This window comes from Oenanthe melanoleuca, chromosome 3 (assembly GCF_029582105.1).
Source record: "Oenanthe melanoleuca isolate GR-GAL-2019-014 chromosome 3, OMel1.0, whole genome shotgun sequence".
NCBI classification, from domain to species: Eukaryota; Metazoa; Chordata; class Aves; order Passeriformes; family Muscicapidae; genus Oenanthe; species Oenanthe melanoleuca.
In genome coordinates this window covers 55,229,506-55,247,901 of record NC_079336.1, presented here as the reverse complement: position 1 = coordinate 55,247,901, position 18,396 = coordinate 55,229,506, and the positions used below count along the sequence as shown (strand labels likewise).

The window sequence follows — 18,396 nt, the reverse complement described above, 5'->3', positions numbered from 1 at the left end:
ATTAAAAAAACAAAACAAAACCACACATTAAACATGCTTTTGGTTAAACACTGGGGGATATTTCTACTTCAGCATATAGTGCACTTAAATGCACACCAGTGCTCAGTTTTGAATGAACTTTTAAATAGAGGTCTATTTACATTACTGAGTCTGATTAAAAACCTATTCCCAACTCAGAAATAAATTCTCTTATTCTTATATGTACAATATACCATCAAAGGTAGTTACATGGGTGGGGGGAAACCAAGCAATCTAAACTAGTTTGAACTAAAGTATTTTAAAAACCTCTAGTCCTCTAAAATCACTGTTTCTGTGCAATTATGTGTAAAATGACTGCAAATTCTCAGATATAAGACTTTTCTATATTTTTACTCCTCCTTTGATTTCACTTTCATCACAATTAATGGACCTAAATTCTCCTAGGTTTGCAGAACTTCCGGTGATCTATAGCTTTGTGGAGAGGATGTTTAGTTATAAACACAAACCAGCAGTTATAGTCACATCTCAGTGTTGAATATGCTGTGAAATAACGAATTTAATAATGGGAGTTTGCACCAAAAAGGTCAGACACGAATGTAACATGACTCAAGAGAAAAATCTGTGCAGAATTAGGATACACATGCAAACTGTGTTTAGTAGAGCTACAAATAAAGAGAAGATAATCTGTATTAAGTAATGCCAGTCTCTTCAGAGTGAATTTGTCCTGATTTGTCAAATAGAAAATATTTTCATTGCTTCTTTTAAAATCCAAGTAATTTCTTTATATTAGGCAAAGACAAGCAAATAAAAAATGTAAGGTATTAAATCTCCTGTTGGTTGAAAATGTACTGATGCAATGATTTCCCACCAGAGCACATTAAAGAGCTGGGCTCAGTGCACACCTCTCAAGGATGTGAAGGGACTCTCAGGCAGACAAGCCAGGCTGGGAAAACAGCTTGCTACAGGGACTTCTGGACCGGACTCCAAGCGGGGCTTTGCAGAAACTCATAAATTCCCTTCTCTTTCCCTCTTGCCAGCAATTTTGTTTCTCATGCTTAGGAGGGGAAGGGACCACAAACGGCTGATTGAACATTTCAGGACTGGCAACCTTCAGCAGGGTCAAGGAGGAGGACACACAGATCTGCTCTGTTGCTGCAGCACAAAGCATCTCACTGTTGGCAGCAGATGCACTTTAGGAAGTCCCAGCCTTTGTGCATCTGTCCTAACCCCACTGGTCCTTTTCCACCTCTTCTTCGTTCTGCACAGGCTGAAACAATTGCCTGGATCTGCTCTTTGGGAGGAAATGGCTGCTGGGGCTGGGAGAGGAAGCGAGTGGTAGCAAACAAGGGGGTGGCCTGCTGGGGGGAGCAGGGACCTCTGGAAATAGCAACATGGCAAGTGTCATGATTAATGTCCTCCTCAATCATTGTAATAACCATATCATCTTGTTCTAAATAGCCCTGAGAAAAACAGACACACCAAACACGGGGGGGAAAAAAAAAAAAGATGTTTACACAAATGCAGTAATTCATAGGAGCAAAGCTAATGCCAGGATAAGTCACATTAAAAGCAGAGCCAGGGATCACATTTCTGCTTTCCAGTAACCCTCATTCTTCTTCTCCAGTCTCTTATGTGCCATAGGGTGATTAATGGGAACCCTGAATTAGGAATATATAGCCACGATCAATCTTTAATATAAACAACAGATAAACTACCAAGTGCTTGAGAGGGTGGGAAAATAATTTGTCTCTCTCAGAGATTGCCAGCACATATACATAGCAGTCTCCTAAGATTTCCAAACAAAGTTTCCAGGGAGTTAATCCATTTCATGCCAAGCCTTTTCAAGGGTCAGTCTCCCTCTGAGAAAGGGGGGATTGCAAGTCTGCCTTTCAGTGGGAGCAGAGCAGGGATGTCAGGCTTCCCCAGCAGCTGCTCGCACAGCAAGCCACCCTTCGGGCAGGGCTGTGCACATCCCTCTGTTCTCTGCAATCTTCCCTTTGATAGGGAGGGCAAAATTCCCATCTGCCTAAACAACCCAAATACTGGATCAGAGTTCACCGGAGTGAGCGCTACAACATGGAGACCGGGGTTTTTCCACTGGAAGTGGAGGAAAGGGAGACCCACGTCAGCGCTTTCTCCAGGGCGCGGAAGGAAACAGGATGTAGTAGAAAAGCTGCCTGGATGAAAGTTGCAACTCCATTTTATTTCCTCCAAGGAATAGTAAGAAGACAGAATAACATGCCAAGCTATTATATTTTAAAATCTTTGTGCTGAAACACTTAATGCAATTACTTTCAGATTGTTTCCTGCTTTCAAATGAAAGCGTCAATGAAAAACACAGACTACGAATGGGAAGTTTCAAACTACTCTGCATTCAATGATGATGAGATAAACCAGCTAATCACTTTAAATGTAACAACAGGAATTAAAGGAGTACATGGAGAGCTAATCACTTCAGATGTAACAACAGAAAATTGAAATAATATTCAAGTCCATTTATGCTGACAATAATTTCTCATACATAGTTTGTCAATAGAAGAGAATTACAGGTGAACTCTGTAAATTTTGGGCCCTACTACCTGCCTATACATTTTTGGCCAGCTTCAGCTCCCCCCTCCCAATGCCTGTTTATGCCATGCCCTGCCAAGAGACCATTTCCCAGCTCCATGAATCACGGCTACCCAGGCTGCTGCCCTGAAAGCAGGCAGGGGGTTTGTAATAGGTACCAGCATGGTGTTAACTGCTTGCTTTGATTTCCAGGCCACAAACACAGCTCTAATGCACTTTTAATGAAAGTAAGGGGGTAAATTATTTGCCTTCAGCAAGCTCATGGGAAACACAGAGGTATTTGCATTTCCAGGCTGAGAACACAACTCCATGGCAAACATATACTGACCTAGATCAGTGTCATTACAGTCCCTGGCCTTGTTTTGCCTTCTGGATCCCCTCCTTGCACTGACAAAACTCAATGATGAGCTGGAGAAGTGCTAAAAAATTTTCAGTTATTGCAGCGTTCTGCAATCTCACTGTGTGGTCATACAAAGTGCAAAACCTAAAGTGCAAACCAGTTGTTTCATTTTATGCTTCAGTTTTAGAGCCTAAGCATCATAAAGAACATCGGAATGAGGATTAAAAATTTAAATTTCACGTATCAGCAGTGCACTACCATTGCATTACTGTTCAGAGTAGGCTATAGGTCAAACCTAGCAATTAATTTACATATATATCAGAAATAAACTGCACCAAAATGATCAAATAATGTCAAATCATTTGTTCTCATAAAATATCCGCGTGAGTGTGACCAAAAGCAGATCATTCTAACACACTGGGGTAACTGTGGGACCTTGGTTCAGAAAGCCAGTAGGCAAAACACAGCACACAATTGCTACAGGCCTTTCTAGAGATCATTTATGTGACATTTACTTCACCCACTCCTGCTAAGAAAATCATCAATAAACCACAGTTTTCTTCCAGAGCAAGGACCCAAAATATCAAAATTAGGTAGGGGGAAAAAGGGGAAGGAGAAGCCCAAAGGGTGGAATTAGGCAATAGAGATAAGTCTGCTTAAGTCAGAACAAACTCTTCACTGGAGTCTTTAATTCTACTTCAGGTTTCAGGCAAATTAACAAATCACTCTCATGGTTTTGTTTCTTGTTTATAATTATCAAAACCTCCTTCATTTAATTGCTGCCTTACCAAGGACATCTGGGAATCACCTAGATGTGACAATAGCTTAAATAGTGTTGTGTGTTAAGCAGCTAATCAGATTTCACCATCATTCTTAATACAAAATGTAATTTTTCTCCATCTAAAAATACATCTATCTTGCTAAAGCTGCATGAAGTGGTTCCACATTAGTCCTACATTGATATAGTGCTTAAAAGCCTTACAGAAAATGATGTTTGGAATATTTTTCAAAAAGCTATTTCACCCACAATTGAACTTGATGTGTACTGAGGGTAATTTCTAGTGAAAGTATCTTTTCCCTAGTCAGCCCTTTGTATCAACAAATCAATGTCAAAATAAAGCATTTGTACTATAAAGGGCCAAGTCAGATGCACACACATGAGGCGAAGATTGAGGACGAATTTTGAGCCTGGATTCCTGAACAATGTAAAAGGAAATGGAAACTCTGAGCTGCAAGTTGCCATTTACTCCCCACATGTAAACATATCTCTTCTGGTGCAGCTGTCTGCTGGTAAACTCAGGAAAGGAAGAGCTCAAAGTCACAGAAGCACATGAACTGTGAACCTGGAACTAGAGATACGCTGGCTATAAAGTACTGAAATGTTCTTTGAAAAGTGAAAAATACCAAGGTGCACAATTGCCAAAATAAACCAGGATGATCAGTGATTTCTTTAGCAGGATATCATATTTTTGTTAGTATAGCTAGGGATGAATAAGACAGATGTTTGTCCATTCTGACTCCAGCAACTATTTTATATGAACTTCCATTATTATGACTGATTTTGGAATGTAACAAATACTTTTTTCTCCCCCTCCTCGCCCCCCCAATAGAGGGAGTTTTTCCTGTTCATTTTTCTTTCCACGCATTCTCAGATGTCATGGAACACAAGAACTCACTGCCACCACTGCTGAACACAAAGTCCAGCAGAAAACTACAGATGAATGCATTAAGCCTGAACATTTTCCATGCCATGAAGAACGTATTTTCGTTGGTTGTCAAAATTTTATGTCGTTGTTGTGAAGTCTAGAAGAGAAGGTAACAGGAAAAATATTTTCCCCTAAGTTTAACAGACCCTAAGCTAATTGGATGTGATCTGTACTCTCCATCTTTTGCTAAAGGAAGATGCCAGGGTGGTATTTTCCCTGCAGAGGTCAGGGCACTGGAGGTTTCGGATCGTTGACACCCAATCCATGATTTTGACTGAACCTGGAGATATGGTAATTCATTCTGCCTTCCTTCAAAGGACACTCATTATCTCCTTTGGCTGAGTCTCAGGACTCAGTCACTGCCTAACAGCCACTGCCTGCTGGCAGCAAGGGCTGCATAGGAAACTTGGCTCCCAGGAATACACTTAAATTAAGTGCTGATTCCCTCGGGACTCCATAACAAGCTATTTCAATCTTTCCCTCAGAAACATTTATTTTTCCATAAGAAAGTAATTTTACCATTGAAATGCAAAGCAGCTTTAAATGAGAAACTAAAGGTTACCTCATAACCTCTTACAGTTACTTTTAATATCAATTGCTGTTCACTTTCCAAGAGCATCCCATACATTAAACAAAAGAACAGGCAAAATGACTCATACAGATAATTCCTAGACTATAGACAAAAAAATATTACATTTTTCATTTATTCACTCCTAAAGTGAATAAATGTTAATTTCTTTACTCCAAGCTACACAGGTGAAGAAAACCCTTACATCTCAATCCTTTGACAATTAAGGCCACAATTCCTTTCTGTGGGTGTTAAAGGCCTGTTTATGTATGTGTGCTGCAGATGTTGGATTTTAAAATCAGGGTGGGAATCAAACTGAAAACTCCAGAAGCTGGCAGGAGCAGCAGTGTGTGACAGAAAACATGCTCTGCACATCTCCACAGCTCTGCTTGCCTCCCCGTCTTGAAAATATACAGAAGTGCAACTGCAGTGATTCCTGCCTCCAAACCACCAATTTAGGGCATGGTTTTACACCGTGGCTGAACCAAATGAACACCCTGCCTTGCTAAAAGAGTAATTCTTGTTCATTCTCAAGTCTTCTACCTTTCTCTCCTGCTCTGTCCCTGCTGCCCAGACTTTTTTGGCATTTATTTAACTGGAAGGTAAACTGTTGCAATTTGCTAAATAGACAGCAAAATATACAAAAACATAGTTCAAAAAATTTGTCAGTTTTTCCACTGGGCTATATTTGAATTAGTTGAAGTAATAGCAGACAAGAATTTGAATGTTTTCAAACAAGCAGCAGAAGCAAAGGAAGGAAGCAAGATACACTTCAGCAGTGGAAAACTTAATTCTTCCCTTGCCACCTTGTCAAACCATATTCTGATACTTTGAATGTAAAATTTGACATTTACTCACAGCTTTCTACAGTAATGAGCTCATTATTTAGATTTATTACTAGAGATTAGAAACAGAAGGTGTCTTACAAGTCACAAACAGACTCATTCTAATAGAAATTAAGTAAACTGAATGTGGCTTCATGGGCTACATGTTTCTTTGAATCCCTCTGCTAAGTCTGCTGGGTTTTACAGTCACTTTTAATTTCCGTGTCCTATACTCATGCAAAGATCTGTAACTCTTAGGCTAAGTGTTGGGCCCTGACATGAATTGCAATGCATAGCTGAATACACCAACCAAATATACACAGTCCCCCCTTTCGTAACCTTCTTCTGTTACAACCAGAAAAATTCAAACAAAAGAACTGTGAATTTTAGGTTGTGTCCTTTCACCATTCATAGCACGTTTTCTTTGAGGTAACAGAGTAACATTTGCTCATAAGACAGATGACCACGTTTGGAGCACAATTAATGGCACAGGAATAAGGCAATTACATTACATACTTTAAAGATCACCATGGCCTTTGGCAAAAGAATTATTAGTCTTCTGGTAATTACAGAATTCAAACCTCACCACTTCTTTATTTGGAGTTGCGTGCAAGGAATAATTAACAGCAGCACTGATGGCTCTTCATTTAAGGCCATTCTTCTACAATTCTGCAAGGAGTATGTGTAAGTATAACTTATGGTACCCACAGTATTTCTCTAAGGGCTTAAAATAAACTTCAACACACTTAATGCATGTCTCACTACCAGACTTTCATTTACTTCCACTTTTAAAAGATCCAGTTGGCTGAAGCTCCTGCCACCAATACACCTTTCATCAGAGTGAAACTGCTTTCTCTTGAGCTCTCAGGTTTTGGGTCCTTCTACACTTCCCTTAAAAAAGCAACTGAAAATGGACTTTGAACACGCTTTGAGAATTCATGTTACAAGCATCTGGAAAACACTAACTTCAAGGGGCAGGCAGACAGCCTGAAAATTTCTTCCCTGGAAAAGTTCTAAGAATTTCATCAAATAGCCATGAAGCAACACGTGCTTTAGCACCAATATTGTACTGTTTAGTGAAAAAAGGAAATTAGGGATGCAAAGAACCCTATTCATTGAGACAAACCACCATTTCAGCGTATGCCTGGAAGAAGACATGCTTTCTGAAGGGCAGCAGAAGTGCAATCAGGCAATGAGTGACGATCCAGGTAGTGAGTGAGGAACACAGATTTTTTGCAGCCAGACAAGCTGCCATCAGAGCCTATCTATCACAGGTCAGAGTGATCCAGTGGAGCAGCACCTCCCACCACCTGCAGGGCTGAGGGTGCCCTCGAATGCAGAGGGGTTCAGGGGGCACGGCTGGGAGAGAGGGGAGCCCAGGAAATCCCTCTGCAAGCGCGTGTCCAAGCTCTCAGCACAGAACAAAAGCAGACAGAGCAGCAGCCGAGGCAGCAGAGCGGCGGAGTGACGATGATCAATGCTCTGTCACCGGCGCGGCCGCCCGCGGCACGCCAGGCGTGGAGCCATCCATCAGAGCCCCACCAGCCACTGCTCACACTGCACCTCTGCGCCCCAGGCAGCACCAGGGCACAGCTCCCCTGACCCTGCACACACTCGGAGAGGCAATTCCATCCTGCCCTTCTAAAATACGGGGAGCACTCGCTTATTACGGTAATGATTTTGCCCAGGACTTAGGCACTGTGCACCCATGTAGTGCATCCCTTTCCTAGAAGGACAAACAGGTTCTGGCTTTATTTCAATCCTCTTAAGTCTCTGCTAGGAGACAGAATGCCTGCCTTTCATGATTGGCCTGGAAGAGGACACCAACAACACTATTCTGAACAGCACAACTACATCTTATAGAAATTAGTGGAAAAGAGCATCTCCTGTTATGTAACCCCAGGAAGAAGAGTATTATTCCTCTGCACTAGCACTTTGTCTTAGTGAAATGTCTGATGCAAAGGCTGTAAATTACAAGACCACCCAAGAACTTTGGAGAGCTCTGTGAGTGGAAATTATTCTACATAGAGTGCCATACGTGTATTAAACACATACAATATTTAAGGTATCGATAAACAGAAAGATGTTCCACAGAGACAGAGAACACCAGGCACTGTTCACAGTATTTTAGGAGACAGGAAATAATGCCTAGTGGTGAGAACGTGCAGCATAAGCCACAGAAGAGCAGAGCAGGGTAAAAGAAGCAGGTAAGTAAAGCCCACTGTGCTGCACAGACTTCAAGCAATAGCCACATACATGGAGAAATGCTGCAGAAGCAACGTCAGGAATCATGGAAGTTTTTCATGGAAGCTCTCCAATACTTTTTGCAGGTAGGTGTTAGTTTGGTTGTAATCACCCGTATTTTTAAAATAACATCTACAAAGCTGGTATTTGAACCTCTACTCAAAGAGTAAGATTGATGATCTGTAACAAACTTATTAATATGTATTTGTTGTTTTTCCTATAATTTTTGGATAAGGAAAAAGAACTCAACTGATTAAAATTGCTCTGGAAAATAATTGTGTCTGTTAAATGATATGATGTCATGTGTAATTTATCTTACAGAAAGAATTACAGACTGAAGAGAGAGAAGGTACTAAGGTCACACATCAACGAATCCCATCTTCCTACATGGAATTCCCAAGTAAAAATGAGTCAAAACAAAAACCAAACCAAACTGCAATTCTGCTGGTTTACATGACAAATCCTTGCAACTGCTCATGGCTAAACCAATTCTTTAATGCCCATTGTAAATTTATCCACTTAACCACAATGCATGTAATCAGGGCAACAGAACTGCCATTGCAAATTACCCATAACCATTTCTGAAATATTTCTACGTTATTAGTTGTCCCTCCTTACTACAGCTTATAAATTATTAATTTTTTTTTTCAATTCCTCTTCATAATTGCCCATCATCTTGTCATCTTAGCTACTCTATCATCCTTTAGCCCTCCCCCACATTTTTGTGCTTTCTTGCTCCTTGTGCAGTAAAGAACCCCAAAGCGTACGCTGAATTCCTAATTGGCTTCTGGAAAGGCTGAAGCTGCAGCCCTTGATTTATGAAGCTGTTTCTCAGTCTCTTGGGAGCTCTGTTTGAGATGCCATAGATGGAGGCAGCACAAAGATACTGTGTCCTCATGCATGTAAAGCATCTGCTTGTCCCTGAAGCTTCATTCCCACTCAGGGCTTGCAGCCAGTGCCAAGGTGAAAATACATTAGCAGCATGTGCCTTATTCCTGCAGGTAGCAAAGCTGAAGAGTTTGAGATTGTCAGCTCCAATAAAGCTGTCAGCATAGAAAGCCAACAATAAAGAGACCAAAAAATAGGCCCATCCTATAAAAGACAGGTAGGCCACCCAAAATTAAAAAATGGTGTAACCTACGTTTTATCTTATTGTAGTAGAATTTAGTCTGCTTTCTAAATCAAATAAAATTAATTAAACAGCAGTTTTATAAAACCAGAAAAATTAAATTACAAGATCAGAGCATTAAACTGACCCTGAGATACCATTTAGGATATTAATCTTTTCTTTTAATGTATTATTTTACAGAATCAGAGAGCAGCCTTTGAACACTTTCAAATATTGTCAACATCTGACCTTCAAAAGCACTTTGGCTATTTGCCAGAACACCACTCTTCCCATTAACAAATCATACTGGCCATACATAGCCTAGCAATATTTGCAATCTCATTAACATGTTTAAAAATGGTTTAGAAACAAATTTACATCCCTAGACATGAATTCTTGAACTTTTCTTTAAAGCTAATCTGATTAGGTGATAAGATCAGATATGTGAACAAAACTACTTTCTGTTTTCAAAGAGAAATAATTATTTTTCAGTAATAAAATACCCAGCATAATACATATAGTTAGTTTGTTGCCTAAAAACTAAAAAACCCCAACAAAACAGCAATTTAAAGTTACTATATCTTTAGAGAAATCACACTACTTTTATATTGCATTACCATAGAGTACTTCATTTCTGAGGTAAAACAAAACATCTGTAAATAAAAATATTTGGATAATATACCCTTAGCATCTGCACTTTTCTTCCGGGAACATCTAAAGACATAATCTTAACCTTTTCCTGAAACCACATTATTTTAATTGGGCTTATAGAGAGGGCAGCACAGGATGAGAAGAGAACATATCAGAGTTCTGATCCCCAATAAAAAAATGTAGCTTTAAACAATAGTTTTTGAAGCACTTGTTAACATAGCTCTCAGTGTGCCTGAGCTTATGGAATACTAGCAGAAAACAGAAAATCAACTCTGCAAAATGTAAATTTGTACTAGATGATATTAAAACATTGCCTACCATAATTACTGTAATCAAAAATGGAAATACATGTATTTATGTCCTTTTCATATTCCATGTTTGTACTGACTTCTCTGGAGCCTTGATGAATTAAGTCAGCCATTTCAAAAGTAAATATAATAAAGTAAACAAACAAACATTACCCTCTCTTGGTATGTGTACATTATTAACAATTTTAATTATAAAAGCTTTCAGAAAATAAAACACTTTTGCCTGCAGATTCAGAATGAATTAGAAAATAAAAGCAAGCACTGGTTTCTCCAATATGATGCAAATATCTGAAGAAACCTAATTCTTATACAAGTTGTCCATAAAAAAACACTAGGTTTCAGGATCAAAAGGTCAGTAAACCAAGCAAACAAAAATCTAATAAAGAGCTAACATTTTCAACTGATATTAAAAATAAACCATCCACTAAAATTAAAATTTAGCCTTTTAAATGGGACTTGAACTCTTTATGCATACTCTGCCCTGCTGACCCTTGCTAAAGGGTGTAAGTCAATATGAAATACTCACAAATGGAGAGAGGATGATGGATTATCTGCCAAATAACCCTAAGCAAAAGTAATGCTGTTAGCTGAGAAGACTGCTTTTATTTCCTTTGCCAAGTGATGAATTAAGAGAACGTCCTAGCATACATGATGCTTTACTGTTTGCAATTTTTTTAACCCTCGGTTCTTTTCTTCTTATAAATAAAAACAATACAACCAGTAGGCAACAAGAGAACAAAGGGAACTGCTTCTTATGTGGTGGGAGTTTTAAAACTAGGTAAGATTGCTTACTTGGGGAGGGAAGGGAAAATAAACAGAAGTTGTAATGTCATCAGTTTCTACTCAGTAGAATGGCATTTTATTTATCAGGAACTGGGCAGTGCCTCTGCTTTCTGAATGAATGAATGACAGATCTTTCCTATCTATTTTTACCTCTGGGTAAGTATCCTGAGACTGAGAATAATGGATAGCCCTTAACAGTTGTACATTCCATTTAGTTTATGAATATCACTGCCAGAGGAAGGAGTTGTGTTAATCTCTAACATGTTGCAGAAGAGGTCAGCATACAGGACATTAAAATACCATGTCAGCCTCTAAGTAAATTCCTGATGCATGTTTAAGTACTGGCAGCTGCCATGGCTCTACAAAAGCCCTGTTACCTTAAAGTTCCTGCCAGTGCAGTGCTTGTCATCACCCCGTTTGCTATGGCGAGACAGTTTTTGCCCCCAAGAAAGTTCATAAAGTGAAAGAACACATTGGGAAGAATGGGATTATATGTGCAGGCACAGAGGCTGAAATTACTTGCTTAAGGCCAGAAAGGCAGTCAAGGATGGGGGTGGGAATAAGATGTATGGCTGCTGTCAGGCGCTGCAGAGCCACAGCCCCAGGACAGACCGGGAGACCTCCATGGGATACCCTGTGCTGCTGCTGGCAAGTGATGGACTCAGCTTTGTCTTACCCTGGGCCAGAAAGAGCACACAGGACAGGTTTCCTCACAGCACCAGCTCCTCAGGAGCCAGCCAGCTCTAGCTACCAGCCAGCCAGAAGGAACACCCACACTGCCCTTCCTCCCTCCCCATCATCATCGCAGCACATTCCTCAGGCACACAGTCCCATCTCAAACACTGTCTCACTCCATCTCCCTTCTACTCTGAAAACCCATCTGAAGGGAAGAAAACATGGATTTCTCAAATAAGCTACATGTGTCCAGTTCTCCCCTTGTTTGTGACCCAGCCAGCTCAGTGACACTTCATTCAGCACACAACCAACACACACGTGCTCCCTCACTCCTCCTAGTCTGTGAGAAAACCATTTAATTCCTTTTCCAGTGAGGCACAAAGCAGCATCCATCCACCAATGATAAACAGTAAAAACCCCACTGAAAATAACTGTGACAAGGCCACACTATCTTAATTATTTTCTATCATGTAACCATTAAAATTGCTTTCTTCATACTGAAATAATCCATTAATTCAAAATTCTCTGAATGTACAAATTAAAATGCCTGGTCTCTCATATGACATTTGATCTGAGAAGACTGGTAACTTCTGGTCACTAGGAGGAAAGTCAGTCAAATAAACAGCTTTGCTATCCTGCAGGGTTAACTTCTTTAGTAGAAGATAATGTCACTATAAAAGAGAGGAAAAGACAGAACAAGCTGCTACTCTAGGGAGCAAATGTCAGAAGCTGCAAAGGAAATGCAAACAAATTACAAGGATCTTCAGCCCCACAAATTAAAACACAGAAGTCAGTGATGTGACGTTACTGTAATATATTAAAAATAGAATTAAAAACCCAAAATACACAAGAATGCACTGCTCTTAATAAAGTGTGAATCAGAGTTTTCAAAATTCTGGAGTAAGAAGAAAAATACAAACCACAATGCTTCTACCAACATCATAAGTAAGTTCCTTTTCTTTTGGTGTCTTATGCCTGAAAAGTATCAAAACCTCTCTTCAAGTAATGGGGGAAGTCTTGATGGTTTTCTAATAGATTTTAAAGAGAATAACTTTAAAAAAATTGAAATAAGAAATATAACCTTTTTCTACCAAAGAGAGGCTATGCCAGATTAAAAGTTTTCTCCAATGATGAAAATAGGACATCTCCTCAACGATGAGGAACAAAAGAACCTGCTACAGTAATAGGAGTCTGTTAACCAGGCTCCCATTTACTATCTGTTAAACCATGTCAGCAGAAAGACTGAGGAACACTGATGGAGTTTACTGGCAATAGCAAAGCTTGAAAACTTATCACACCGGGAAAAGTTTCTGTGGATTTATGAAGAAGAGAAACAGAATAAAAGCTATTACTAATGAGTTACTGCCATTGGAGAAAAGTGACAAAAATCTGACCAATGATTTGGGAACTTGAAAATATCAGGGAGGAGTTTGGGAGCCTAGCAGTGTTAAGCCAATCACAGTAGTGTATGGAAAATGTGTGCTTGAAAGGTTAGAGACACTGTTATTAAAAATTATCACTTGAGAAAGAGAAGATTCAGCTGCAATACAATACTTAAAAAAAAAAAAAAAAAAAAAAAGAACAAATGAGTCCAAACTGGCCATGGCAAGAGTTAAAAATCCTAGCTGGTTTCAAACTGGAGCTAAGTCAGTTTATGAAGCAGATCACTTGATATGCTTGTCAGATAAAGCAGAGAACTCAGCTAAATGGTTGATGATTTATAATCACGTTATTTTATTCCTGTAAATTGCCCCTCACAATTCTGGATATAAACAGATTTGGGAACAAATATTTACAAATATGCTTTGTAGCAAGGAAAGACTAAGTGAATTTCCAACATGTTTTTTTAGATGTATTATTTTTTAAAAGGAAGAAGGTAAACTCTCACTACAAGACAGTCCATAATTTAGGATTTTTTGTCTTCAAAATAGCACTACCTCTCCTGACTGGGCAAAACCCAGTGCCAAGTGTAATACTGGTTAGATGTAATTCAGTAGTTCATGATCAATGTCAACTTTCAGTTTTGAGTTCAGCTTTGCATAATTGATATGATTTCAAATTAATTCAGCTCTGATTTAGATATGATACTGAAGTCAATGCTAGAATGCTTCCTCACACACAAAAACATTTGAGACAGGTCTCATCTACTCAATCTTTCTTCTGAAAAGCCTTCTATTGCAATATATACTAAAGAGCAGAAGAAAAAATTTATAGAAATCTGCAGTAACAAGGTGGAGTCAGAACCTTCTCAAGGACTCTGAACACAAAAATGTAAGAAAAGAGTCGATTCTCATTTCACATAAAATTCATAAATTATTTCAAGACTGTTTTAAGCACTTTCTGCAATAGAAATAGACAGTAATTTAAATCATTGTCACCTGACTTCCAGTTGCAGCAAGCTATAAGCAAGCATGATTTGCACCCAGATTGTTTTTGACAAGGCAGTAAGTAAACTCAGCTATCAGGAACTCTGATTTCATGCCAGTGAAGAAAAATACATTGTACTACACCTCCTCTGTGACAACTTTCCTGCTTTATGGTAAGAAAATTTGCTAAGATTTTAAAAAATGGTACCTTGTTGTGCACTTTGTGGTACCACAGAGACTTGTATTATTAGACCATGACTTTAGAGCCTCACAGCAATACCCACTAACACAGTATCACCTTCCCTCCCCTGCCCCACTGTCACAGTTGTGCCCAGCACAGCTGCTCGAGCAGCTGCACTGTCAGTGGGGTCAGAGAAAACACTGTAAAGCTCTGAACATCCTTTTCCTAGTTTGCAGTACACACAGATCAGGGTAGGCAAGTACACCTACACCGATAATGCTCTCAACCGTGAAACCTTAGCCTTGCTATAACACTGTAACAAAAACAGCCACACTGTCCAAAGACCTAAATACTGCAATGCAACTGCACACCTAAAGTTTGGGGCTTTTTGTGAAAGTAAGAGTGAAGAAGTCAGAGATTAAATAATGCAAGCTAGAAAGATGCTGGGCAGATTCTTAAAAATTAAAGCTTTCTGGAGGGTCATTGCATGGAATCCCCTTCCAATGGTATCAAGCAAAAAAATATTAAAAAGAAATCCTTGAACTTGACATTTAAATGCAATAATATCACATTACTAGTGGTGCCAAAAGAAGTTTAGCCAAAGTATTTGGGCTTTATTTCCTTTTTAGGAAAAAGAGTACACTAAAAAATGGATTGAAGTGTCTTGTGACATTAAAAAAATCTACAAAAGATTATTCACTAGTGTATTAAACACATACAATTTTTATAAGGCGCTTTATAAACTTATTAAACAATGTCTGGGCTGAAAGTATGTAAAGTGGAAACTTTGTATGTACTGAAGAGATACTTAGAACAGCTAGAATCATTAGCTTACTCTAACCAACAGAGTACCAACACAATAAAAAGAGTCAATTACTTAGCTTATAAAAATTTACTGCATCTACAAATTCCTTCCAATTACATCAAGTGCAGTACCAACCAAAGAAAGAAGCAGAAAGTGAACTTTTCTTAAGTCAGCAACAGTCTGCAATAATTCCCCTCTTGTCACCTGATAAAACACACCAGGGCAAAGCTGCCCAGCACAGCATGCTCTCAACATCAAATGTGATATGCTTATTGGGAGTAGCAAAGAAAGAAATCAGCAAACATGAAGTCCAAAAAAACAAACTTGAGAAGAACTTTGCTTTAGGATTCCGAGGACCTACTCGTGCTTCACTTGTCTTCTGATTCACAATGACCCCTCTCTTCAGCTGAAACACGGAGGGATTAAGAGATGGATAGGGTGATCTGCTGAATTGTGTAGTGCTGTAATTCCTGAGAGGTCAGGAAAGCCTGAGTTCAGAGAGCCACAAGCCCTGCAGTTCTAGGGACACAGCAGCTGTGATGATGGGTACATCCACTGTGCCACAGCGTGGCTGCCCATGCAGGAGCTGCCTGCAGCCATCCCCAGTGGGCACTCCTGCTCGCAGCAGGGCCAGGGGCAATCTGCAGGGAAACACTTAAAGCCTGACAGGACAAACAAATGCAAACCAGCCAGTGGCAGCTGCAGCATTGCACTCAAAGTTCAGTAGCAAAACTCATACCAAGGACCCAAGATCAGAGCAAAAAGGCTGAGTTATCAGTACATAGCAACAAGGCTCAGGAAAGAAAAAGGAAAATATGAGCTAAAAGGCTTAAGCTATCTAAAACCTAATGAAGGCATTTGAGCCACCTGGATACCTGAAACTGAAGCAGGGAATGCCTTCAGTTACTGAGAGTTCACAACAGGACTCAATGGTTAAACTTCATTTATATTTTTTCAAAGCAGACTGTCTACATCACTGTTACCTGACACTACTCAAAAGGCACAGCATGATGCCATTCCAGCTGAAAAGCAAGCAGAGGAACAGGCAATGCAGGGTTGAGAGAAAGTAAGGTTTAAAAATAAATTTTAAAAGAACACTTTGAGAAGGTTTCTTTCTTTTTCAACTGGATCTACACAACAGATTGGTTTCTCACTGCTGGCTGTCCCAGCTCACCCTCTCCTGCACCAGCTCTGGTGTTTTTGTGACTCTGGGCTGAACTGCTTCTGTGTTAAGTCAGCAGAAAACGAAGCCAACAAAAAGGGCAATAGGTTTCTGCTGGGATGTCATGCAAAAACAGTTGAGCACAGGCTGAGAAAGGAGACAGGCTTGGCTGCCCTGGCAGTGCAGGCTCAGTCTGGTCAGCTAGTGCATCCACAGTAGCTTTACTGGCACTTGAAAACTCCAAATGAGGCTTTAATGCTATAAATATTTATTCCAGCAAAAACACCATCTTATGTGGCATTATCTCATCTTCCCCCTGTCACACAAAGCTGTTTGCCCAGACAGTGTCTGCTGAGGGGGAATAAAAGGGCTTCTTTTTGTTGTAGTTGTTTTCAACTGAGACCAAGTCTCCAGCTTAGCTTTGTCACGTGGCTCTGTGAACAGGTGTGCTGCTGAAACAGAGGGGCTGCAAAGCACTGGAAACAAGCAGCTGGAGGAAGGAGGGTGCTTAAACCAGGACACAGAGTTTAAAAACTCTGTGTTTGTAAAACTGTGCTGCAAATTCAAGCCATGCTATTCTCCTTAGTACTGTCCACACACTTAACAGGAAATTCTGTTCTAAAATAAATATGGTGTAAGTAAAAAAAGAAAAAAAAAAAAGAGATATAAACACTAAATATATAAAAAAAAAATAAATGAATTATATATATTTTATATCATGATCCCATCTCACAGTGACTGAGCTAATGTATGTACATTAAGATATTTATTCTACTATTCAGGAAAGTAATTTAATTGCAGAATATGTCACAGATTTCTTATATTCCTATTATGGATGCAGCTGAGAGTAATCTCATAGCCTGTGGTCCCTAAAATGACTCTCCCAGCCACATGGTTCTGTGGCTTATTCTATTATTCTATTCCTAGCACCTTTTGAATTCTTTCCTGAGCTTATGCAACTACCCTACATGGCAGAACTGTACTGTAATGGCTCATACATGATTTAATGAGTGTCAGATCTAATGCACAAGAACACTCCCAAAAGGGAAATGAGGATCAGTGAAAACTTTTACTTTTAGCAGGACTGAACAAACTTACTCAGCTACTCACCTAACTGCAGCATAGCTGTCCTGCACACTGGCTGGCTGAATAAACTACAGGATCAGCTTTCCCACTGGAATTTCAATGGCCATAGAGGGCCCAGGCAAACTGCACAGTGAGCAGGAATGCAGAGGAGTTTCTTGATCCCAGCTTTGCTGTGTAGATTCACAAGGCACTGGGCCCTCCATCTGTAAGGATGTCACTTCAGTGTGGACTGGTGCACACTTTGTAGCTCTCATTTTAGACTTCAGTTGTGTATGGTAGGATAGTTCAGAATTTAATAAACCAGTGGGTGCTACATGTAGTCACTCTCTGCCCATGTGCTCTGACTAGCTACCAGAAAAAATGTATTTTTTTAAACCATAAAGCTTATGGTAATTACAACCATTAGAACAAATATTTACACTTGTGACTACCTGCAAAGTTTATTTAAGTAGACCACTCTATGAACTATTGCTTTTAATAATCTAACAAGGACTACAAATCATGCTGAAGTTCCTGGCTCTGCAGAGCACAGGCAGTCTTATTCTGAAGCCAGTTTCATGGGGATTTGTATTCTGTGGAATAAAATCTGAACAAGAGCCTTTAGCTGGCAGCTCACAAAGGTTTCCCTATATTGAAGCTGTGCTGCTTTGTCTCCCAACAGAGAAACTGGAGCCAAAGACAAACAAAGCAGAAAAGAGAGTTAAAGACAAACAGGTGGATAAGACTGAAAAAAATACAAGAAATGCAAGGATATGCTCTCTGAGGGACACACTCAATGGAAGGGAATTCAAATCTAAGGCAATACATTTTGGGCTCCAAAACCTGGATCAAAACTCAAGACCATTGCCAGCATACTTCCATTCAATTGATACACCACTGACTCCTCACTTGAAAAGAGTGCACACTGCAGAAACAAAGTCACTTCACATGGCTTATGAAAAACCTTATCTACCCTAAATTCTTGTGCTCTTCATTCCACAAAGCCATGTAAAAACAAACATGGCCCAATGAAATAGGAATTCAACTATCAATAAATAAATGT

General features: G+C 39.6%; 1 protein-coding gene across 1 annotated transcript in view; it reads right to left on the bottom strand.

Moving 5' to 3' along the window:
• MTHFD1L (methylenetetrahydrofolate dehydrogenase (NADP+ dependent) 1 like) overlaps nucleotides 1–18,396 on the bottom strand; it is a 141,165-nt gene that overhangs the window by 63,240 nt on the left and 59,529 nt on the right. The window lies entirely within an intron of this gene.